At 36.5% G+C, this 27,215-nt stretch overlaps 1 protein-coding gene across 1 annotated transcript in view; it reads right to left on the bottom strand.

Annotated features, from left to right (window-relative positions):
* GPR174 (G protein-coupled receptor 174) overlaps positions 1-26,749 on the bottom strand; it is a 33,155-nt gene extending 6,406 nt beyond the window's left edge. Inside the window, exons 1-2 of the mRNA XM_039475521.2 lie at positions 26,152-26,749; positions 13,703-13,799 (exon numbers count right to left, since the gene is read on the bottom strand). The gene's annotated coding sequence lies outside the window, so the exon portion shown is untranslated. The remainder of the gene's footprint in view (positions 1-13,702; positions 13,800-26,151) is intronic.
* Between the last annotated feature and the right edge of the window lie 466 nt (positions 26,750-27,215).

Below are 27,215 nucleotides of genomic sequence, written 5' to 3'. Positions count from 1 at the left end.
ACTCAGATGATTCTTCTGCATATTAACATTTGAGAAGCTCTGATTTGGACTACTGTTTTACTAACTTTACTGACTATCAGAATCATCTGGGGAAGGTTAAAGAATAAAATAAAAGCTTCTGGGTGTTTCCTCCAGAGATTTTGATTCATTACTCATAGGGTACAGTATGCAATTTGTATCTTTTCAAAGCTCTCCATTTGGTTTTGATATAGCGAGCCCAGCATTTGTCCTTGAACCATTATTTGAGGGCCACTGATTTGATCCAAATCATTCCTATGTATCTAAAAATAAGTCACAACCAGAGTCTCTTTAAATAATCCCATTTACACGAGTCATTTAGTCACCTCTTAATTATCTGAGAAAACAGACTGTAGCAACAGAGCAGAGAATCAAAATCCATAGAAAGTTGACTCAGCTGGGTCTATGACCCTTGTTCTGAGGTAAATAAATTTTAGCTTAGGGACCTGGATAGTTGCCTCAAGACTGCTGAAATCTAGGAGGAAGACTTAACTAACTTTAAAGATACGTGTGGGAAGAACAAAAATGAAATGAGAATTACGAAACATCCTGCTTTGAATGATCAATCCATGTGGTTTGCAGTGTGGTTCATCGAGCCCCTGAACAAATTATTGTTATTTTACCTCAATTTCATGGTAAAAAAAAAAAACAGAATGTTTTATTCAAAGATATGATGTTCACTTTACTTGAAAGCCTTGATGAGTGATACGCACTATGCCTTTGGATTGAAGAAATTAATACTTGAGATTTCTCAGATAATGAAGATGTAGAAAGTTGCTGTTATAAAACACAGTGAAGCACAACTGTAAACAATACCACTTTTCTTTGAGATTGTCCTTTCACAAGAAAGAATCCATATTTTAACAGGGAATAAAACAGATTGCCATTTTAAATGAGACACTTATTAGTAGGACATGCCAGGCTCCTTAGGCAGATTTTTTTTTTTTTTTTTTGCTTCAGTACACTATGCTTCCTCAATTATGTTTACATTCTGGTACAAGGAAAAAGAAAGAGAGAAGGGAATTGATTGCCTGAATTCAGCATGCTATTTTTTTAGCCATATATAAGTGAAAAACTATTTCATATGAAGTACTTATGGGAAATTATTATTTTTTATTTATGAATATGTATATGTTCATTGAATTCTGAAGCTTTACTGAGTTTTACTTATGTTTCAAGAGTATTTTCCAGCAATATTAGGTCTCTGGTTGCTTGTCCAGGTGAAGTCTGGTCCAAATGAATATTAGAAATATTTTTTGTGTCATTTTGCTGAGACCTACTATACGCAAACTGCTTTTATCTATGAAGATGTTAGTTGATAGCACCTTAAAACTCCCTCACCAAAATGTGCATCTGGGTTTTAATTAAATAAAATGAATGATTGAAGATACTAGATTATCAAGTTACTTAATTCCTTTTTTTTGGTGTTGTTCTTAAGAAACAGAGTCTTGCTCTGTCTCTTAGGCTGCAGTGCAGTAACATGATCCTAACTCACTGCAGCCTTGAACTCTTGGGCTCAAGTAATACTCTCACTTCAGCCTCCCAAGTAGCTGAGATGACAGGCACACACTACTGTGTAAGCAAATTAAAAAAAAAAATTATAGAGATGGGAGTCTTGTTTTGTTGCCCAAAATGCTCTCCAACTCCTGGCTTTGAAAGATCCTTCTGCATCAGCATCCCAAAGTTTTGGGATTGTGCCCAGCTTAAATTGCCTATTTCAAATGATGGTCTTTGAGACATACTAGAAACCATACCATCACAGGTAATAAGCTACCACTTGCTAAAATTTCAACTTTATATTAGTATTTCAGTTAGGTGCACACATTATCAAGCCCAGAAAAAGCAGAGCTCGTGCTGCAAGTGACTGCAAATGATGTCAAACTGAATAGCTGTGTGCATATATATCAGAGGCAATTGTACCATTATGACACATGTGTAATCAACAGTTCTGGATAGAAGAGACTAGAATAATTTCTTCCTGATTCTGATCAGCACACAAGCAAATCTCAGGGCTTTATTTTTATTTTTGAAAATTTTCAAAGTAATAAATTGCTTTGAAAAGTATTTACCTGGTTAGTTCTCCTAGGAAATTCACCGGTTTTGCCCTACTGAGTATTCTATCACTTTTAAAAAATAATAATTTTAAAAAGAGGTGATCCTGGATGTCACTTTCAACAAGGCTCCAAATTTATCTTAGCTTCAACATCTTCTGGGAGTGTCCTCATATATCAATTTCATAAAGAGAGGAAACACATATGTGCAGACAGACAATGCAGTTATTGTGAACATTGCCTGCCAGGAAGTTATTTTACTTAGCTAAGTCTAAACTTCTCTACTGAGATCTGAAAGCCATTTCCTCTTCATCAGACTGTGTTCTGTCTCTGCTCTGAGAAGTACTCTTTTAATTACTTGGAGACAGCAAGAAAGTTGTCACTCAGCCTCACATCACCAGTCACATTCCCTTTTCTCAGATATCTTAATTTGTGATCATTTCGTATTCCAGAGAATAGGGCAGACAAATTGTTATTGAAGACCCCACAGGCGATTCAACCTGTACTGCAATTAATAAGACTTTTAGCTACTATTTGCTTCTCTGCCCCTACCATCCATTTGAAAAAAAAAAAAAAAAAAAGAGAGAGTCCTTATTCTTACACTGTGTTTACCTTTTAGGATCTATTTGTATTCTTCTCCTTTTACTTAGTCTGAGTTTCTCAAAATTTGGCACCTAGGCTAACTGGAGTGCTTATTAAAAATGCATATTCCCAGATGGACAAGTGAATCTTATTTGTTAAAGACTGGAGCCAAAGGATCGACATTTTAATAAGCTTCACAGATAACCAAATCCGAGAGCCTTAAAATATGAGAATCTTTATTGAGCGATAAACTAAAGGGCAATACCAAAACCACTTCAGTCATTTTGTTAAGCTGCATAACCAAACTGAATTAATTTAAGTCTGCTTAAATTGTTCTATCCCATCTTTACCTGTTGAAATCCTGCCTGTCCTCCAAGGCCCTATCTTAAAATGCTGCTTTCTTCATGAGGCTTTTTGATTTCTCGCCTAGTTGTGATACCTACCTGTGAACTCCCAAAGCACTTTATTTGTATCAGAAATATGTCTCTTTCTTTTTCATTCCACAAATTTATGAGCAACTTGCCAGGAAAGACAGTGTTTTGATGACCATTATAATCTTTCATCTCCAAAGTACAGAGTTACTTTGCATGTAGAAGAAACTCAATTAGATGCAGTTAAGTTTAGATCTAAGTTTAGATTTAAATCAGAGACTAATGTAATGAGAGTATCCCTTTAGGCCAGGCACGGTGGCTCACGCCTGTAATCCCAGCACTTTGAGAGGCAAAGATGGGCAGGTCACGAGGTCAGGAGATGGAGCCCATCCTGGCCAACATGGAGAAACCCCGTCTCTACTAAAAATAAAAAATTAGCGAGGTATGGTGGCGAGTGCCTGTAATCCCCACTACTCGGGAGGCTGAGGCAGGAGAATCGCTTGAACCCGGGGTCAGAGGTTGTAGTGAGCTGAGATCACGCCACTGCACTCCAGCCTGGTGACAGAGCAAGACTCTGTCTCAAAAGAAAAAAAAAAAAAAAAGATCCCTTTAAGTCTATAAATACTATTATCTTTTGCAATTTGTATACAGCTCCATTTTGTTGACTACTTTTTAACTTGTAATTCATAGTAATTCTTAAACTTTGTTTATCTATACATGGTTAAAAGACTAGTGAAAATACTAAACCACTTTTAATGGATACTATACGACACTGAGCAGACAGTTTAGGATTACATGTAGTCAAAGTTCTGGGTGTGTGTACTCCAACTCTTAAAAGACAAGTCACAATTTTACAAAGTTCCATTTTACACATTAAATTTCAAATATTTCCACTTAGTAGAAGTGATGAGAAGATCACAAGTTAGTATGTTACAGTGAGAAAGCTGTATGTTTCCTGTTCTCGGTGCTGACAGGGCTGTGGGGATTTTCCTCTGCTTTTCTAAATGTTCACCTTGTGCCTTGGAGAAAACATGAACATTTGGACAAGAAACAAGGCTTTTTAAAGGAAAGTTATGGGCTTCCAAGCTTACATAAAATAAACTGAAGTCCAAGATAATTGGATCCTTCTGGCCCTTCTCACTTTTCTGCAGTCCTTCTCTGGGCGGTGTTCTCCTTGAGAGTGTGCCCTATCCACTACTCCACACGATTAATAGCCTGTGAAACAGGAGGAGTAAACCAACCTTATGGGGTCTGGTAGAAAGAAAGACCAAGTGTGGAACGGAAAATAAAACCAGTTTTCAAAGCCTCGCTCCAGGTTATGCCAGAATTTTTGGTATAGGTGGCTGCCCTATATGGTGTGATTTTTAAGGGACCAAAAAGCCTTGTTTTAAGAAGAAGGAAGGAAAATATTCTTTCCCACTTGGCTTGGGCCCAATTTCCTTTTTCTTGAGGTTAAGACTTTTGTCCTGTAGAGTTTAGGCTGCAAATGCCAGACTCCCACCTTTAAAGATGGGGCCCAAGAACTTAAACCTGGCAAGCTTTCCCTGGAAATGTCAGTACTTTACACAAACTCGGAATTTCTGGAGCATGTATAATAGATCCCAGAGTTTTGCATCCTTGGCCTTTAAGCTCAGTTATTATGTCAGATTTTCCTTTTTCCTAATTTTTTTTTTTTTATCTTAGTGCTTAGTTTTATTACTCTACAGTTACTTGTGCTTTGCTTATATTTGGGAGCCATTTTCTTCACAATACATTGTCCAAAATGTATAGCATTTTTATTTTAAAGAACAACAAAAATGCAGAAGCATCTAAGCAGACATTAGGGTTTTCAGTAACTTTAGAAATAATCTTAATAAAAAATGATTTAAAATTTAAAAATGTAAATATTAAAATACAAGGGACAAAAATGAATTTTTTGCCTCTCAGTAGTTACCCTCAAAAATGCACATGGAACTTTCGGTAATTACACAAAAAATGCCCATAAAACATTTTATGTCTCAATAACTACACAATTAATTTACTATATGGGTATCTCCTTCTTATATTTTAAATGACAGACACTAGATTCTGTCCTTAGATTAAGTTTTGAGGGAGGTATGGGTGAGAGGTGCAAAACATTAACCACTATTATTCCAGATGATTGAACACAAGTCTCCCCTAGGGGCACAGTTGTATCTTTTGCTAGACTTTCATTAATTTTCTGGGTCTTGGTAGACTGTTTCCTCTCTTACTCCTACTAAACAGGATTCTGGTTCACTATTTCTCAATTTTCTACCATTTTTCCTATGCTTTTAGAGTGGATATCATCAATTAGACAAGACTTTGGAAGAGTATGCTTTATCCTTCTATTCAGAAAATAAGTCTCAGTACTCACTTAACAGTGACAACATGCAAAGAACCAGTATGATGGTCCTATATTTCTCCTTACAGTGGCATAACCCTCCTGATTAGTAGAAGCAAACCAAGCATTTTGGCAACTTGTGGCTCTCAGAAACATCCTTCTGGTTAGTGACACTGAAGTGTCATTAAAAATAAAGATGGCTGGACTCTTTAAATAATCTTCCACCAGTGATGACAAGTCTGTGTCTGGCACAAGCCACCTGGCTTTGGTGGAAGAAGAGGATAACACATAATTTCTAGCATCTCCTTCATGATCTTTTTATTTTTTATTTTTTGTAAGCGTCTACATTTGAGAACAGAGCTATAATTGTAAAATGTTAGAGTAGTAGGTGGTAACCTGGAACTATCTCCTAAGGAAGGTAAAGGGGTGTGGTTGGGGGATTCCTAGATTAACCTTAAAGACTTGTGGCAAATCTATTGTACCCATGATCTGAGTATCCAGGTAATGACATTTGGAGCTCACTCTACTCCAAGTCTATAATAAGGATATCCCAAGTATGAAATATCAAACATCAAATAAAAATGTAGGTCCTCATCAGAACTGTTGTTACATTTTTCTCAGATGGCATCATATATATTGATTGAAAGGAAGTGGTGAAAATTAAGTGGGACCATTTCATACGGCTCCCTCTCTTCTTCTCACAATAATCTTTTAGGTATTATATTCACAAAGACCCACACATTTTGCTCTCTGCTCTCTGGTATGACATGTATAAATTGTGCTAAAGGATAGCAGACTTCATCCAAGTTTTGCCTGAGATCATATAAGGCCTGAAATCATATGAAAGCTTAATGCATGGATAATATTTGAATGGAATGTTACATATTTGTGTTCACTGCATAATATTCTGTTACTAAATAATTTTCCAGTAATTTACATTATTTGCAATATTTGGTTCATTTTTGGTGACTCCTTATAGGGTAAAAAGTAATACAATCTCATATTGGGATCTAATGAAGGAAAACTGGCAGGTCAATGTTGTCTGCTTTTGTTTTTTGACTTTAAAAACAGAAATATATTATCCCTTCTTTTCTTGTAGTCTATAGTTTGAGGTACAAGTATCTAAGAAACTGGGAAAAATTCCTTCTTCTCAATCTTTTCCAGATGTTCTTGCAGAAAGACTATGGGCTTCTGTTCTGGGTTAACTCACAGGACACAGTGTTGTCTCCTACCTAAAATTAATAAAGTAAATATCCGGCTGACAAAAGTAAACTTTCTGTACCTTTTCAGCATAATATCAGTAATACTCAGCAGTATTTCAGAAGGCAAAAACAAATTCGTGTTTTATCTGTGTTTTTAAAATTTTGACATGAACAATCACCCTACTTTCTTTTGAATATCTTAAATAGCAAGACTTTGTTATTTTAGATTGACATATTTCTTCAGTTGCCTTTATCAGATACAGGCTGAAGAATCTCATTAAGTTGTGTAAAATTGTTCAAGTGTCCACACTGCAATGGCCTACAAAGCCTAACATTCTAAGCCTTGTTCTGCCTTCCAGCCTGATTTATTATTATACCCTTTCAAATGCCCTAGGCTTCCACCATGCCAGACTGTTCTAGCGTATAGCATGTTACCTTGATGTCCCTATCTTTGACTTAAACTTGAACATCCTTATTTTCCAGGCTCCCAGCCTCACTTTCTCACCTTGATGAGTGGGAAATTTCCTAATAGGAGAATTTTTATTATCTAATTTCCTCCCATAAGTCTTCCTTGAATCATTCACATTGGAACTGGCCATACTTCCTTTAAATTCCCATAGCATGTTGCATGCACCTGTACCATAGTCTGATATGGTTCAACCCATCTGATGATAGATAGTTGTCTACACAAATACTAGATTGTAATCTCTTTGAGGGAAGGGACACTGTCCTATTAATTTATGCATTCCTCACAATGGTTAGATTAGACCTTTACTAAATGTCCATTAGTAGATCTTTAAGAAACACTTGTAAACAGGTACTATATCTGTACTTGTATGTTTACAGAACCATTATTTTAAATTGTCCAATTCTATATAATCTTTGCAGTATAGCATTTAAAGACCATTCAAGTTATAAAATCTAAAGGCATATTTAGTAATTTTTAGCTAATGTTTTACTTATTGTCATTGGCTACAGAAAAACATTTGAAAATTCCGAAGCTGCTTTTTAAAAAACGTTTGTTTTAACTGGTAATTACATTCAGATTTTTTTTTTTTTCCTTTACACACTGTCTCTCTTCTCCCCTCAAGCCTATCTGCCAGAAAATTTGTTCTTCCTTACTGGTCACTTGCCAATGGATAAAAATAAGTGCTTTGAACACTGTTCCACTTAACTGATTAGGATTTCCTACATGGTTTCTCCCAAATAATCACAATGTGCTCACTTATGTGTTTGCGAAATAAACTGAAGTAACTTAAGTAAAAGACAAAATAAACCACCTCCTTTGCAGGAACAATGACCTCCCTAGCTTCATGTGCATTTAACCTTTAAAAAAATCATCCAACTAGAAAATTACCATCCTTATCTGCAATCCATGAGCTAAAGTACACAACTCAAAACACAGTCACTGCCTCATTTAAAAAAATAGGAACACTTTTACAGTGTTGGTAGGGGTGTAAACTAGTTCAACCATTATGGAAGACACTGTAATGCTTCCTCAAGGACCTAGAAATAGAAATTTCATTTGACCCAGCAATCTCATTACTGGGTATATACCCAAGGGATTATAAATCATTCTATTATGAAGATACATGCACACATATGTTCATAGTGGCACTGTTTACAATAGCAAAGACCTGGAACCAACCTAAATGCCCACTGATGATAAACTGGACAAGGAAAATATGGCACATATACACCATGGAATACTATGCAGCCATAAAAAATGATGAGTTTGTGTTCTTTGTAGGGACATAGATGAATCTGGAAACCATCATTCTCAGCAAACTGACACAAGAACAGAAAATCAAACACCACATGTTCTCACTCATAGGCGGGTGTTGAACAATGAGAACACATGGACACAGAGAGGGGAGCATCACACATTGAGGTCTGTTGGGAGGGGCCAAGGGAGGGACAGCGAGGGAATCAGTAGGTCCGGGAGGGATAACATAGGGAGAAAGGCTAGATGTAGGTGACAGGGGAATGAAGGCAGCAAACCACATTGCCATGTGTGTACCTATAGAACCAACCTGCATGATCTGCACATGTACCCCAGAACCTAAAGTACAATAAGAAAAAAATCTCAACTCCTGTGGAGATACATTTATGCAGCCACATTGTATTACAATCAAAGAAAGTAAAAACAAAAGCAAGTCAGGTTAAAAAAAGGATCACCTCCTCTCCACACACATGCACCAAAATGAAGTAGAGCACACTTCTTTGTGGCAATGTGGTGCTATTTTTACTTTCCCTACTGTAGCCTCCTGCCTTCATATGGCAGGAAATGACAAGCCCCTGCTCACCATAGGTAAGAGACTTGACAAGTACCTAAAAATATGCTGAACAGGCACAGGCCGCCAAAACCTGCTGTTGAGAAAAGATAATTTTTTATTAAATTTGCCTGCTGGTTTGCTCACTTTTATTTTTTCCACAGGCTAATTGCTTAACCCCTACATCATTATTCACTCAGAGAGTAAGTCTAGACTCCTAAACATCAGTGGCCCTACGGAATTAATTAGGGCTAGAGTGAGGCTATATGTAAGTTAAGCATTAGCTTGCTATTTATTTCTAACTTCCTTCCCTTAAATGTATGGTGTGAAAATCTAAACAGAAAGTATTTCTAAGCCACAATTGATGACTATAAATAAAATAATTTTTAATAATATTATTTATAATATTTGGTTGGTTTTGATGATTTTATTTCATTAGAGTGAAAACTAAGCAACTAGCCACTTCTTGAGATAGATTTAAATCAAGTTCAATGTATTTTTTGCCTGTTTCCTTTGTAAAATTTAAACAAGTGTTAGGGTAATGATGTTTACCTCTAAGCCATGGCTAACAGCTTGAGTTCAGATGCCCCTTCACTGTATCTACCAACATGAGTATATATCAGGTGCAAAGAGATTAGAACATAACTCTGATAGTTTGGAAAGCCAGTTGTTTGTGTCAGTGACTGTGTCAGTGACAGTTTAATTAAAAATATGCAAAGTCTGGTTATTTTTATTTTAAGATGACCATCAGGTGGTTATGTAATTTCATCATTTGTTCTGTGATAGGCCTCTAGTCTACTTAACTATCTATTTGTTCTGTGATAGGCCTCTAGTCTACTTAACTATCTATTTACCTGTCATTTAGACAAGCTTTTCCAGATGGTAGCAAGGAAGGTTAAAACAAATAGCTAGCAATCTTAGGTGGAAATTTATCTAAAACTGAGACACTTCTATTTACCTGCCCTTCCTAATATTGGGAAAATCACTGATGCCACAAATAGTGCCATGTTTCAACACTGAAGTATTATTTAATTCCTCCCTTCTCTCTCCTTGGCCTTCTATTTAGGCTTCTACTGAGTTTGTCTGACCTTCTCTATAATATTATTCTGATTTAACTTGTGTTTTGCCTATTTTCTTGTTCTATTTACCTGAATTATTTAACTCTCAAAACCTCTGTAGGTACACTGTCATCATATTCTATATATCACACCAAGGTATACGTCTTCATGAAATCTCTTTTGCCTGAAAGGATGAGTAGTAATCTTCATTTGGAGCCTCTAAATCTGAGAAAAGTTACCCAAGAAACACATCCTACACACCACGTGCACATAGTATTTTCTATACTTCATCAGTGAGTTGAACCCTTCAAGACATGAGATTCCCCATAGTGATAGTTTCTTTTTAAAATAATAAATTTATCAAAAAGCAAAAATCCAAATGAATTTGTCTCTCCTAAGTTGTCACTTTGAAGGGCTACATGCATATTTCAATTTTTGGAATTCTTTTTTAGAATTACATTCAGAACATGCATCATGTTCTTTAGAATAATTTTACTAGTAACAAATCTTTGTTTTTTTATGGGTACGTAAATTATTGGAAACAATCAAAAGCCATTCATAGCCAGTCTGAACAGTGAAGTTAAAGATTAACTAGAAAAATGTCATTTTTACTCACAAGCATGGTATGGTCACACTGTTTAAAGACTCATTTTTCTTGATCAGCTCAAACCAATTCCAATGACAGTTTCAAATTGTATGAGAATATGTGGTGAAACACAGCGTCATTAAGATAAGCATATAGCCTTGTGAGTTCACCTTCAAAATGATGATATTTATTTGAAAATATAAGTTGTAATCTTTACTTAAATTAGTCATAGACAGAGTGAGAAGTCTTGAATTCTTGTTCTGCCTCTGCAATTGAATGCCTGTGTGACCCTGAGAGAATTGCTTAATTTCTCCGGGTCCCCATTTCTTCTCTAAAATAAGCATGTTAAGCCACATAACTTTTAAAGGGAATTTTAGATTTTGTCGTTTTACTTCTGGGGTTTAAATGGTCTTTGTTCTCCACGCCATATACATTTATTCATATGTATGGATATATAATATTACATAATATCCAAATATTTGATAAATAATAAGGCATCATTTATAGTAAGCAAGAAGAGCAGGGACTCTGGAGCCATTCTTACTGGATTCAAACACTGTCTCTGCCATTTCTTGGCTGTGAGGCTTTGGGCAAGTTATTTAAACATTTCTGTGCCTCAGTTGCCTCATCTGTTAAGTGAAATGATAATAGTACCTACCTCTATGAATATTTAAAAAGCTAATATGTATAAAGATCTACAGTATGTACTATATAAATATATAAAATAAAATAAACAAATTCTTAACATTTTATGCAGTGGAGATAACTGTATGCATACACAAATGTTGTGGACAAAGACTGAATGCTAACGTATCTAGGAAAAAAATAATGCAATAAAATTTCATGGATATCTTGATGCATCTATGAATAAAAGTTTTGCTATTTTGGTATTTTTTGTTTCTTGGTAGTAGTAGTGGTTGGGTCTCTCTTTTACTCTCTCTCTGTCACTAGAAATCATACCTTGATTATGGATTTTCATGTCTATTAATAAATTAAATGCACTTGAATTTCCCCCCCAGTGAATTTGAATCTTGCATCATAACAGGATTGCAAAGATGAGCCAGCAATTTCGCCTGTTAATATCTCCAACAGAGATATAATACTTCATTTTAGACAATAGATGATTACTTTTTTCTCTTTTTAATCGTTTTAATTTTTCGTGGGCATATAGTAGGCATACAAATTTGTGGGACGCATGAGATATTTTGTTACAGGCATGCAATGTGAAATAAGCACATCATGGAGAATGGAGTTTACATCCCATAGAGCATTTATCCTTCAAGTTACAAACAATCCAGTTGCAGTTTTTACATTATTTTATAATGTACAATTAAGTTATTGACCATAATAACTCTGTTGTGCTATAAAATAGTAGGCCTTATTCATTCTTTTAAAGTGTTTTTGCTTTTGTATTCATTAACTATTGACAATAGAACTATGCCACTGTCTGTGTAGGCTACCCTACTTAACATGAATCACTAAAATATGAATGTCACAAACAATATACCTCAGACGGGTGCCTAATTCTTTATCCCTGTCTCACTGAGATTTCAACTGTACTCATCCTGATCACATCAGGGGGAAAGGCTCAAGTGGTCTTGAACAGAGGTTCATTTACCTTTTACGAGAAAGTCTCACTAGAAAGAAAGAATGGGGTGGCCTAAAACTTATAATAAAAAAAGAAAAAATATGGGGTGGCTTTAATTTGGCTTCCGGATAACCATAAACCCATATATTAGTTTGTTGCAAAAGTAATTGTGGGTTTTGCCATTACTTATATTAATTACAAAAACCACTATTATTTTTGCATCAAACTGATATTAAATACTTGGGTTAAAAATGAAGGGGATATGTGCACTACAGGAGTTGTATTAGTTGTTAGAACTCTGACCTCCTGGTCAGAAGCACAACATAATGCTACAATGGTTGGGGCGTTTTTCCCCCAGTGTTTAAGTGAACTGTGTATTTTGTTCATGATTTTTCAAACTAGGCTTAAGCACTAGACATGTTCCCTAACAATGATTAGATATCAAGATTTGTGCTTGGGCAACACATTTCTTCTAAGAAAAGGCATCCAGAAAAAGAACCAAAAAGCAAACAGAATAAACATTCTCTGCTCTGAAATCTGCATCTTTTAAATCGGCCCCTAACCTGATTCTTACCAATAAATGAATAGAAATTTGCCAAAAATTCAAGTGATTCACCTACACCTACTGTAATGTTTTCTTTGCCACAAACAGCATCTCCTTTCTCAGCATATACATGTATTACCCTATTGTATGCATGTAGTCAGTGTGTGCTGGGTGAGATTATATTGTATAAAAGTTTAACATTGAAAGCATTTATTTAATCTGTACATAAACTTACTTTCAAAATGGAAATAAAGGTTGAGTACCCTAGTTTCCCACATCCCCTTTTGAAGCCTAAAATGTAGGTCAAACAGCCCATAAAAATCAGAGCCAGGGCTAGAGTTAGATGAGTGAAGCGCTTTCCTTGGACAAAATTTAAGGAGTTGAAAAACAGCTCAGTAATGAAGAGAAATAATATTTCAATGCAGTATTTTTTTTTTTTTTTTTTGAGACGGAGTTTTGCTCTTGTTACCCAGGCTGGAGTGCAATGGCGCGATCTCGGCTCACCGCAACCTCCGCCTCCTGGGTTCAGGCAATTCTCCTGCCTCAGCCTCCTGAGTAGCTGGGATTATAGGCACGCACCACCATGCCCAGCTAATTTTTTGTATTTTTAGTAGAGACGGGGTTTCACCATGTTGACCAGGTTGGTCTCGATCTCTCGACCTCGTGATCCACCCGCCTCGGCCTCCCAAAGTGCTGGGATTACAGGCTTGAGCCACCGCGCCCGGCCGTATTTTTTAAACTGAAATGAAATATTCACAGTAAACAAAATGTCAAGATAGTAAATAAAGACAAGATCAGCATGACTGATTTTTTTCTTTGTCTCAGGCAAAAAGGACTCAGCAGAGCACTATTGAAAACAATGTTACATTTTATCAAATACTTCAGAAAGTGCAGCTTTTCATGTTCTGTAATATTGTGTATCTTGATTGCTAGAATCAGGCTATTGCTTGGTAATTTATCAAGCAGACCAGCAAATGTGCAACAAGTGGCTAGCAAAGGCTCTCATTATCTGTCCAGGACCCACAGGATTAAACAGTATTGATTTTAGGAAAGAGGCCCAAATAGAAGTCAAGACCATATTTGACTACCTGCTGTTTTCTTCAGTGCTGTGGAAACTTCTTAATCAGAGCAATAGGGTCTCCAGAGGAAGCAGTGGAGAATCTGGCTTGATTAATTCATTCATGCCTTAAAAAACATAGAAAAGTAATCCCATTACTGGGTATATATCCAAAGGATTATAAATCATTCTACTATAAGGACACGTGCACACGAATGTTCACTGCAGCACTGTTTACAATAGCAAAGACCTGGAACCAACCCAAATGCCCAACGATGATAGACTGGATAGGGAAAATGTGGTACATATACACCATGGAATATTACGCAGCCATAAAAAAAAATGAGTTCACGTCCTTTGTAGGGACATGGATGAACCTGGAAACCATCATTCTCAGCAAACTGACACAAGAGCAGAAAATCAAACACCGCATATTCTCACTCACAGGTGGGTGTTGAACAATGAGAACACATGGACACAGGGAGGGGAGCACTACACACTGGGGTCCGTCGGGGGGAAATGGGGGAGGGATGGGGGGTGGGGAGGTGGGAAGAGATAGCATGGGGAGAAATGACAGATACAGGTGAGGGGACGGAAGGCAGCAAACCACACTGCCATGTGTGTACCTATGCAGCAATCTTGCATGTTCTTCACATGTACCCCAAAACCTAAAATGCAATAAAACAAACAAACAAACAAAAAACATAGAAAAGCAGTGGTCAGGTGCAGCATGGAGAAGATGCTTAGAGAGGGCTGGAAAATTTCAAGAAGTGGATACTGAGATCCCAAAACCAATTACCACAGGATAAGGAGAGTATAGACAGTTACACTTAGCCATTAGTGGTAGCAAAGTAGAGTGAGTGAGAATCCGAATCCCTTTACCATCTGACAACTCTTTTTGACATGGCACCTTTTGGAAAGAGTGAGAGAAGATAGGAATGTCGGTGGAAAGGTTTATGTGTCGTTCTCTGGTCACAAGGAGCCCTTAACTATGATTAACTATGGTAGAAAAATCCCACAGCCTCTAGTTAAACTCACAATACAGTTGAAGGGTAAAAACCGTCTTTTTTCAGTTAGTATCTTTTCTAAATAGTTGTCATGATCACAACTGTTTCATTGATTATTAAATACATACAGAGGGAGGGCAAGAAATGAAATACAAAGAATACATTTTTTACTTGGCAGAATGAATTAAAGGAACATGGAGGGGGACAGCCTTAGGTGGGTAACATGGTAGGATTGCCTGAGATGTCAGATCATAAGTGTTTGCAAAGGATTCCACAAAGGGAAGGAGAAGGCAGGAAACTTAGAGGGAAGGCAACCAATGCAATATCTTCCACCTACACAAATTTGCTTCAAGCTAATCCTCTTAACACAATGTTTTTTATCTAGAATGATAGCTTTTGGGGGGATCATTTGAAAGAGACTTGTGTTCTAATGCCAGCTTCAGTTGAGTAATCTTGAACTACTTGTTTTGCTTCTCTCTCTCTTTTTATTTCTTCCTCATGTAAAATGAATAAAATAATAATGCCTACTCCTAGGGAACATGGTTAAGATTACATGAGATATCATAAGTAAAAACCAATAAGACAGGGATTGGCTCATAACAAGTGCTCAGTAAATACTATTTATCTTTTTCTTGTTTCCTCTAGCATAGGCATCCCCAAACTTTTTACACAAGGGGCCAGTTCACTGTCCCTCAGACCGTTGGAGGGCCGCCGCATACTGTGCTCCTCTCAGTGACCACCAATGAAAGAGGTGCCCCTTCCTGAAGTGCGGCGGGGGGCTGGATAAATGGCCTCAGGGGGCCGGTACTAGACACATTAAAACTCCGTAATAAATCCTTTCAAAAATACCTGATGAGGAAAAAATAATGACCAGGATTAAATGCACAGTAATATTCTTTTAAAATTATTTTTGTCTTTGAGAGAGGCTAACACAGTGGGAGAAACAGACCAAGTAGAAGAGTAACCAAAAGGCATGTCCAGAAGCCCAAGAATTCAAAGCAGTTTGTCATGGGGGCTAGGAGAGAAAACCTAGGCAGTAAGTTACAAAGTGACAGTTATATTTCTTGCTGGCATGTTGTTTGTGAAGACAGAACCAGAACAGCCCAAGTACCACTTTAGTGTGTCAGATATGTGAAGACAAACTAGAGTAATAGTCTGCAGGGACAGAGTTTAGTGACTGAGCAGAGTTATAGATTAATCATAAACACTAGCCAAATTTAGGTGACTAGAAGCAGATTCTATTGAAATAGTGAATATTTTTAGGCACTTTTAAATTTTTAATCATTTAATTTATCACTCTTTATGGACAGAAGTTAGTTAAGATATCAAAGAATGGATTTTGGCTTAAAGAGTCACTTCAGCTTTTTTTTCCAGAATAGACATATACTTTAAAACTATTCTGCTTTACTTGCAAGCTTTTTCAACTCCCAAGACAGGTCATTTAGGCTGAGAGAAACACAGTGTATGGAAAAAACAGCACTAATCAGAGATATATGACACTGACTTTCTAGTCTTAGCCTTATCACTAACTAATGGTGTGACCTTGGGAATGTCCCTTCTATCACTTAACCTTGGTATTTCATCTGTGGAATGAGGAAGTGACTAGATTATCTCTAAGGTTACTTTTAGCACTGACAAGTCTAGTAGAAAGTTTAATTAGGCAGATAGGCCCAATTCTTGATAAATATTGGAGGAGATATGAAGAAACCCTGTGTTCTTCCTCCCCAGCATATTATCCTTCAGGCCTGACTGAATCCTCATACCACAACTTTAATTGCCTGGGCCCCATAACCAAACCAAGACCCATAGTCTTAAGCAGACTTTTCTAGTTAGCACAGATTTGTTCCTCTCACAAACTACTCCCAATCAAAATATCCCGTATAGCCATGTTTCTACTTTCATGCTTAAAACTATTGACATGTGATAAGTGGATTTAAGCTAATGCATTAATGAGCGAGAACTAGAAGATAGTATCCAGGACCTTCACAGGGAGTGTGCAGGATTTTCCTAGCAGCCTTTCTTAGATAAAAACATGTGGACTATTGCAGATCTAGACCAGGAGCACAGTAGCATGAAAGACGAGTAGGGGAGAGGTTATAGTCAGCCTGAATCCCTCATGTCATACACTGGAGCCCTCTCAACAGCCAATGTATGGAGTAACTCAACAAGTTCAATCAGCAGATACTTACTGAGCACCTTGGTTAGCATGCCATATACATTGATAAGTTCAATGGTGATGTAGATAATGATTAATGAGCCTTATAATAATTTACCATTTTCTGGAAGACCTGATTCAGCATTTTCAATAAAAATTAGACTTTATTAATCTTGATTAAACCTTTGCTAATTTTGTATTAATCTCTTTTGAATGTTTTGCTTTTTACAAACAAGGTAACTGAGGCCCAAAGACAGTAAATAAGACTCATCCTGAGTCATATAACAAGTTAATGGCACAATCAGAACTAGAACCTAAGTATTAGTTTAAACGGCTTTTCTTCATTTCTTCACATTACACTTCCTCCCTTCTATACATTGTATATTATGTGTGTAGCTATTTCTCTTTCCATCATGTGGTCAGACCATCTAAATGTAAGATTTATGTTGTTAAGAACTGTCAATTTTTTACATCAAACACCAGTGTGCAAATCACCAGAAACAAGTTGTCCCTTTTTTTTTTTAACAGTGGTGTAGAAACCCATACTCTTAACTATATGCAGAAAAAGCCACAACCTATTCCTGTCTGTTCCCCATATCTCTCTCCAACTCTACTTTACCCCAGACAGAAACACAGATATTCTTTTTACATTGTTCATTCATTTCTGCTGGCATCCAAGACTGGAAGAAAGTGACTAAAATGAGAGAAATGTTATTTTTCCTCTTTGGCCCATTTCCTGCTTCTCCAGTTTGCTGAACTATTAAACTAGGACAAAAGAATGAAGTGATGAGACATGCAATACCTTGGTGTAAATCACATCATCATGCTAGATATCACAGAAGATTAAAAGAAATGAGACATGGCCCCTTCCCTGGAAAACCTGGTAGAAGTGAAACAAGAGAAAAAAAAAAAGAGAGAGATGTGTAAAATCTATTATTAAATTGGGCAGGTCAAATCCTAAGCTCTATAGAAGGCTGCTATATATTTAGGATAGAAACCTACAACAGATCTTAAAGTGTTTGGACTACACCATACGGCATTTCTAAAAACAGTGATTCACTGATCCATAAAAGTTATGCCCCTCTTTCTCATTTATTCAGCTGCAAGCCTTAGAACTATTTTGCTCCTCATAAGCACTTCAAGCTGCAAGCTTAACCAAGCATAATGCTGACATACGCCAAGGGAAATTTGTCAGGTGAAAAGCACATGCAACTCAGTGTTCCCAGTGTGATTTCAATCCAGTAGCACAAGGTATTTTGCCAATTGTACAGAGGAGCTCTGGCAAAGAAATACAAAGTACCTGTTCAATATCTGCATGGTAATCCATACCCCTATGAGAGAAGTATCCTCAACTATACCATTTTCAGAGATAGAGATACTGAAAAATGAAAGAGCTTAGTATCTTGTTCAGGTTTATATGTCTAGTCAGCCCCAAAGTAGCATGACTTCAAGCTTGTGAGATTGGTGCCTGCTGAAAGCATAATTTAGAACAGAGTTTAGGAATTGATGTCCCAAGATTCTTCCTCTATTTCCTCTTGGATAGGGAGCACAGACAGAGGAGGTGAGTCTGTACAGAGCAGGAGAATGTGGTGGGAAAATAATTACATGTAGCATTATCAGCAGACAGACTGGCCTAAGACTTTGTTATTGTGTTTTTGTTCTTTTAACTCAAGATTTGATAACTGACTGGCTCAGATGGTTACCACACTGAGCTCCTAAACTTAAGTATGTGATTAGATTCCAGTTAATTCTCTCTGTAATGTAGCCATAGAGTATTCTCTGAACCAAGAACGGACATGCTATAACTCCAAGTCCTTGATCATAAGGAAAAAGCTTACTCGCAAATACAAAAATTGCTCTATCCTCTTTTCTGATGGTCGATGTGTAAACTTGATTTTGCGCATGAAGGATCCCATGTTTCCCCCAAATTCTAATGCCTTATAGCCAATATAGAGTGCACTAGGAAGCCAGCAAAAAAGTTAACACATAAATTAATCTATGCTCCAGACCTGTTTAGGAGAGCCTCTGTGTACAACTTTCTGAGCCCTTTCCTTTTGTTGATTTTAACTTACATCTAAAACCACACGTTTTCTTCTAATCTCTAACAGAGCCTTATATCTGTGCTCTTAAACCTTAGCATGGCATAGATTAGATTATGTATAAGAAAGCAAAAGTTAGAATATGATTTTCTTTTTGCGTTATGTCAGCTTAAGTGTAGATGGACGGTGACTCTGTTCAAGGCAAAAAGTTCCTTGAAGTAACATACCTTCTTCCTGAATCTCTTTCGTATAATCAGATTTAATATGTGCTACCTTATTCTCCTCAAGCAAATAAGCTGTAAGAGGACAGAGGCTTTGGAGGCCAACAAACATATGAAAAAATGCTCATCATCACTGATCATTAGAGAAATGCAAATCAAAACTACATTGAGATACCATCTCACACCAGTTAGAATGGCGATCATTAAAAAATCTGGAGACAACAGATGCTGGAGAGGATGTGGAGAAATAGGAAAACTTTTACACTGTTGGTGAGAGTGTAAATTAGTTCAACCATTGGGGAAGACAGTGTGGCGATTCCTCAATGACCTAAAAATAGAAATCCCATTGGACCCAGCAATCCCATTACTGGGTATATATCCAAAGGATTATAAATCATTCTACTATAAGGACACATGCACACGAATGTTCATTGCAGCACTGTTTACAATAGCAAAGACCTGGAACCAACCCAAATGCCCAACGATGATAGACTGGATAGGGAAAATGTGGTATATGTGCACCATGGAATATTATGCAGCCATCAAAAAAGATGACTTTGTGTCCTTTGTAGGGACATGGATGAACCTGGAAACCATCATTCTCAGCAAACTGACACCAGAGCAGAAAATCAAACACCACATGTTCTCACTCATAGGCGGGTGTTGAACAATGAGAACACATGGACACAGGGAGGGGAGCACTACACACTGGGGTCCGTTGTGGGGAAATGGGGGAGGGATGGGAGGGTGGGGAGGTGGGAAGAGATAGCATGGGGAGAAATGACAGATACAGGTGAGGGGACGGAAGGCAGCAAACCACACTGCCATGTGTGTACCTATGCAACAATCTTGCATGTTCTTCACATGTACCCCAAAACCTAAAATGCAATAAAAAAAGAAGTTCAGAAAAGCATGAAACAGAAAAAAATATAATACAATTTGAAAAATACGTGACTTAACTCTTTTACAAATGTAAAAGTTGAAACTGAAGAAAGTTAATCAAGGTCATATGGCTGGTGAATGGTAGAATAAATAAAATTCTTAAAAACAAAAAACAAAAAACAAAACAAAACAAAAAAGAAAACTAAAAATAAAAGAGCCAGTGTAGAGAAGCTGGAAAACTTGCTAAATCTTAGATTCTGAGTAGGTGCTTAGATGTTTTATAGCTTTTTCTAGAGTTAATATTACAAATATACTTGATTTAGAATGGAATATAAGCTCCACAGGGAGATAATTAACATATCAAGATGGTCTGAATCTGATGTTGACCCTTAGTTCATGGTACGACTTTGGACCTGCTTTGCAACTCATGTATGCAGCTGTGAGAAGGCTCTGAGAACTAAAAGTAAGTCCAAAATCCAAAATCATATTAGAAAACTATTATTTTTCCTTTGACAAAGAAACTAGACTGAACTCCCAGTGATGTGGGAATAGAACAAAGCCAAAGGCTCAGTATTACCCAGGAAGAAAATAAAATCAGTATGCTTATGAGTGAGACTGCACAATCCAAACCTAATTTTCATTCTAAAATAAATTATTACAACCTAAAAATCATTTGTCACCCAAGAAAAGGTTATATGAAATTAAATCTTTATTTTGAAAACAAATTTTTACATATGAAGCCAAATCAATTCTCTTTTCAACTAATGTGCTGAAATTTTGCAGAAAAATGTAAAGACCTGATCACCACTTCTTAGAAGTATTTCATTATTTTACTCAATATGACAAGTGGGTTAATGCATGCAAATGTTAAATAGGTTAAATTTAAAATTTTCAAAGCAATATCATACAGTCTTTAGAGGGGAATATATTAGGGCGATTTACTATCAATTTTCATTTCTATTGTGTGTCCAAAATTTTTCCAATGAGTATTCAGGTGCATCACTAAATGAAAATTATGGGTGGAAGACTGCATCTGGATGTATTGTATTCAAGTAGCCCACATGCAGAGGTTCCATAGCATTTAAGGAGGGGCCAGCATGATTAACCATCATGCCCATATTCTTCAGATATTGATTTAGCCTGTTGCTTTACTCTGGTCATTCATATTTGGCCCAAGTCCCAGTCAAGGAATAACTTATAACCTGGGGTGATCAACTTTAATATTTTTTCTCTATTGGACTATGTCACAGAGATTTTCAAATGTAATTACTCCCAGAGGTCAGCTAGTTTTAAATTTTCTGAGTAATTTTTCCCCTGGAAGAGACACAAACAGACACAAAGATAATATTTCATAATGTAAAATTCTTAAAACTGTAATGTAGAACTAAAGCAGTCATTAACAAATAATTATACATCAAATATAATCCAGGTTACAGTCTCTATTCTGAAAAGCAGCCCTTTTCTCTCCGCAAATTGCAAAATGTACTCAGAATGTTTGCTTAACCAAATTTCATGCCAATAAAACTGAGAGAGGTTTAATCTATTCTCCATGGTCAAAAGAGCCTTTCAGCAAGATGTCAGAGCCAAACTGGGTATCCCTAAATCCAGTATACGATCACTTACTCAGAATAACTTGGGCCCCAAATCTGCCTTCCCTAAATAATCCAAATGGATTATTTAGACCAGCCACTTTACAGTCTAGTCTGTTTTATTCATAGTCTGCTTCAGCTAGGTAGAATTTTCTTTTTAACCCAAATAAGCTTTTAGAAATCATAGCTTTTCGGAGAGAAAGGCATTACCATACCAGATTCCTTGAAATGCACTGTGACTTTTTTGGATACAAAACTCTTTTCTACGGTCAGTATTTCTTCCTCAGAGGTTCTAATGCTAGGCCAAATTACTGAACTTTCCTTTGTTAAATTGAGTTAGTTTTAGGAAGTATTGCAACATTAGTACTACCTAGTTTTAACCCTAACTTTTTTAGAAGAGACAGCAATCAACAGGTACATTTATAAGTAGAAGGTAAAAAAAAATAAAGGGAAAAAAAGGTAAAAATAAAAACAGATCCCAATCAAAACTGGACCAAAGAATACAGAAGCAGAACGCTATTGCCATAAGGATGTGGGGGAACAAGTTATAGAAATATGTCTTTAGAAAATTAAATGAGTAAGTCTTTCTGTATCAAAATTACTAGGGGCCAGGAAACTATAGATTAAAATAAAATGTATTTTAAAAAATAGACTCTGTAGGGTTTTTCTTCTCATAAAATACTTTGCTGATAGTATTTAATTGTGAAAACATATCTGAGAAATAATAAATCAATCTATATTCTACATGTTATTCATTTTTCAGCACACCATTTGGTCTGACACTTCAAATGGAGTAGATACCAAAAGTAACACACTTTTAGTTTTAAATAAGTAACTTATAAGTCAACAGTATTACCTAAAAAAGATTAAATACTTTGAACAGTAAATTATTTCATCACTGTTATCCTATGCTTATATTGTAGGAATCATTTTATCATACAGAAATATGTCATTGGGGTCAAGTTCAGGGTCTCATGCCTGTAGTCCCAGCACTTTGAGGGGCCAAGTTCAGAAGATTGCATAAGGCCAGGAGTTCCAGATGAGCCTGGGCAACATGGAGAAACCCTGTCTCCACAAAAAAGTACAAAAATTAGCCTTGTGTGGTGGTATGTGGCTACAGTCCCAGTCCCTTGGGAGGCTGAGGTAGGAGAGTCATCTGAGCCCGAAGAGATCAAGTCTGCAGTAAGCTATACTCGTGCCACTGCATTTCAGTCTAGGTAACAGGGTGAGACCCTGTCTCAAAAAAATGTCATCAATGTATAAGAAATATCTGGTAACATATGATTAGCTTATAAGAAATACTTGAATCTGATTTGCCAAGTAAAGCTGAGAAAACATTTAGCTAAATAATAATAACAATGTTAAAGCCTTTCATGTGTTTCTAAGAATGTAGAGAAGACCTTATTTTTTTCCCTAAGTAGTGTGACATTTTGCAAAAGCTTTTTGAAGAAGCAAATATATGTCAGGAAGTAGGAAAGGAGTTGATGGGTTTGTTAACTTGGTGACAGATATTTGCAGTTATTTTAGGTTTCCAGTGACATAAAATTATGCTATCCAAGATGCAACTGAATCTGAATTGGCAGCCCTGCCTCCCACAGTGGGCACAAGTCATGCTTCTGCATGACCCACATAACTGATCCTGGTAATGGTTCAAATTGTAGTTTCCTCACTAGATAACTAAATTTAGTGAACTTCTTGACACATAACCAAGTTTCCAGAGTCTATACAGACTTGATTTGGGCTAATATCTTGCATATCTGATTATTTGTTAGGAACTCTGTCTGCATCTTGTACCCTAGCTGCTGCTAATGCAATTGTTGCTGCAAAGAAAAGTGATGCCTCTGGAGCATACTCTTTGTTTACCTTCCAAAGACTATACCAGAAGAACCCACTTTAATTTTCAAGTATCAGATAGCACTTAGTTATATGACAAACAGTAATAGTCAATCCACTAATTACTGTATCATTTTCAGGATTCACATACTACCACTTACTGTACGTATTTATCTTCCTCACACTCTAACCTTAGTTGATAACCGCATATGCCTGTTCATGTCAGACAGAAACCCTAAAATCTTGACTCCTTTCTCAAATCTGGAATCTTCTAGACATCAGGACCTTCTAAATACTCTCTCTTGTCTAATTAATTGGCCATAATGTTGCTCTGATATTCAATACAGCACATAAACATCCAATATATGTCCTGGTCTGTGTTAATCTTGTATTACAGCATGTAGTATCAATTTGTATTTTGGGTTTTTTTTTTTTTTTTTTTTTTTTTTTTTTTTTTTTTTTTTTTTTTTTTTTTATGAGCACAGTAGGAAAAACTTTTTCCTATTCTTGGAAGGAAACAGTGGTAAAGCCCAGAAACTCAAGGCCTATTACAATATTAGGGCCCTTAGGAGAAGCCTGAAGTGTGCCCTGGTATTGATTCTTGAATGCTCTCAACATGAAATCTTTTAATGTTTCTCAATGAATAACGCATGTCTTTTAAACCACAAACCTTGATAGTCAGCAAGGAGAAATGAACAGAGCATTGGACGAGGTATGAAAAAGCCTGGATTCTACCTTTGTCTCTGTCACACACAGAGGTACTTGACCCAGTCACTTCACCTCTTTGAGTCTCAATTTTTCCAACTGCACAATGTATGCTACGAATCTACTTTATTTCCCAAAGTATAAAAATCTCAGATGTTTGCCATTGCTCTGAAGTCACAAGAGTTGAATCTGTTTCTGATAATTTCTTATTCTCAGACTTGGGATCTAGAGACTGATTCTTGAGACCTATAGCATAGAAAGAAGACTTTAGGGGGATCAATGTCATGGGCAGTGGAAGGGGGACCTTCTGTACCACCCTTTTATCAGGATTGGGTAGATATAAGGAAAAAGAGTTTACTTCCCTTTCTGGTTCTGTGTAGCTGTTTGGTGCCAAAAGTGTCTATGAGTGGAATGCAGAAGGTATGCTTTTTTGTCCTCTTCATTTCAGTTACCTAGCACAAAGGGGAATCATGAAGTGCATTCATTCCTCAGGCTCTTCAGGTGAAATTCAGTGAGATATTAGGAGCAATTTATTACCCACTATGAGTTTATTAATCTTTACATTATTCAGCATCATAATAAACTGGCCCCAACAAAATAGATACACTAGGTGGTTCCTGTCACATAAAAATATTATTACAAATATATAGCAAAGCAGAGCAGTACATGTATTCACAAGTGCAAAGCACATGATCTGTAACTAAAAGTATATCCTCCTTGGATACAAACTTCTTGGCATATCCAAATGTTTGCCAGTGTGACTAGTATAATCTTGCCCTGGGTGGAAGAACTTTAATCCTCTCTGTAAGTTCAATGTTTTTTTGTTTTTATACCTGGTATGTACAGAAGCTAAAAGAAAAATAAAATACTCCTTGCTGAATGACCCAAAGCTCTCTAAAGCATATAGTTCTCCTTATTGAATAAAATTATAACTTTTTCTTTTATGGAAAATTTAGAGCAGTATAAAATAAAGTCCATATACATTACTGTTGACAGTAGAGGAAGGAGCAGGAAAGTTATTTGAGATTTAATATTGGATCATGTTGTACCACATCCCTCCTCATTTCCACCTCTCTCTCAAGCAGGAATTCATGACTTTGTTTCTTTTAGTCTCTGAATGCAGTTCCTAGCAGTTACACATGATTGATAGTGTCATTATATGGTTTAAAGCCAAAAGGCATCATCCTAAACATTTTCTCTTGGAGCACAGAAAAGAAACAACAGGCAAACAAGGAAATAATTGCACTTACATTTTGTCCAGATAAATCAATTTTGAGTATCAAGAAATGCAAATTAAATTCAAAATCAATTTAACCATTGTTGATTTTTTTAATGTGCCGATTACTTACTATCGTAGATAGAGCTTATCTATGAAAAACAGACCAACTTCGCCTGTTATGTTTCTTATTATCCCTTTCTCTCATTATAAACAAGTTTTCTTAAATGTGTTTGAAAACATAATGTTTTTATCTATCATTAATTACAACAATTAACTTTTACAGTGAAAATAAGTTACTTAAATAAGCTTATAGGAACATGCATATATGTTAGCTAAGGTTCTGAAATATTATTGCTCTCATTTTTTAAATAGTAGCTCATTTTGAAAAGGACACAAAGTTAACCAGTTTAATTATGCAGAAGATAAAAATAGCACTCCCAAATAGTAATAGCAACAAGTAGATAAAAATTATCCTGCATCTTCATGTAAGCAACTCTACTTAATACAAAACAGGTTAAATTGCAAATGTGCACAGGAATGTTTTATTCAATATCAATTGAGCTAATCACATCACTAAAAATCCCTCCATGTCAAACTTATATTTTCCCAAGTTTAAAGTTGCCTCCCTCCTCCGGGAGCCCACCACACAATTATTTTTGTTTGTGTAAATACCAAAAAAAAATAACATTTAAGGATGGTTCAAGTTCATTATATCCATAAATGCCCTTAGACTTGACAAGTTGTACAGATCTTGCATGAAGAGTCCAGTTCTAGATATTAAGGGAAAAACGCAGATGAGAGCTAATGATGCATAAATAATTAGAACTTACCATTTCAGTTTCTTTCTGTTTTCTTCAGAGATCTCCAAAGAATTCATGTGACGACCACTTCAACAAGGATGCTGCTGATCTGTGCATCAATTTAGGCTCCCTGTTCTGAAAATGACCAATCCAATTCTCCTTCACTAGCAAAAGAACAAAAAAAGAAGGAGGAAGAAAAGGAGAAAGAAAAAGAAGAGAGGAAAGGAAAGGAAAAGAGAGGAAAGGAGAGGAAAGGAAAGGGAGGAAAGAAAGGAAATGAAAGAAAACAAAGGTAAGGAAATTAAAGGAAAGGAAGGGAGGCAGGAGAGATGGAGGGAAGGAAGAGAATAAATAAAAGTAAAAATAATACAAAATAAAAGAAAGTCAAAAGGAAAATTATGAAAGTAAGTGAAAAAAAAATTATCAGGAATATCTAACCACTATCATGTTGAAAAACATAGTAGTAAGATGTCAGAGTGAATTATGCAAGCCACTCTCTATTTACACTGAACCTTTCCGTTATCCAGGGGGCAGCCAGCGTGCTCTTTTGCTTTCATTCTCTCCACCCCCCGCCCACCCCTGTTAATGATGCAGGGCTACACTACAGGCTGTACGTAGAGCCTGCAAAGCTTCACACTTAGGAAAATAAATTCTCCTTTCTATTTCTAGGGCCACAGTGCATTGCCTTCTGTGGTTGCATTTAGCTTTAAGTTCATGATAACACAAAGCCTATTTGTCTATGGAGTCCTTCGCTGAAGCTGGGATCCCTAGAGTTGCTTCCATAGATAGTGGACCACTACAACCTTAGGGTGATCCTTTCTTATAGCCTCTCACTTGTGTTCAGTTACCAAAGTGAACATTCTCAAGAATGTTCCCTAGAAAGCTCCCAGTAGGAGAGGCCAAGGTGAGCATGATCTTTGCCTAGGGCATTATTGAATACAGAAACCTCTAAAATTCTGACATTGAATTAAATACCTCACTCCTTAAGAGGAATTTGGAGCTATAATCCACTTTCCACTTCCGGTCTACCCATTTCCCATTGCCCTCAGGGTCCCTGTTACCAAGAAGTGCAGGTAAAGCCCCCGTTTCCTCTC

The sequence above is a fragment of the Saimiri boliviensis genome, chromosome X, assembly GCF_048565385.1.
Source record: "Saimiri boliviensis isolate mSaiBol1 chromosome X, mSaiBol1.pri, whole genome shotgun sequence".
Taxonomy (NCBI): Eukaryota; Metazoa; Chordata; class Mammalia; order Primates; family Cebidae; genus Saimiri; species Saimiri boliviensis.
The sequence above is the reverse complement of the archived record's forward strand: the minus strand, read 5'-3'. Positions and strand labels throughout refer to the sequence as shown.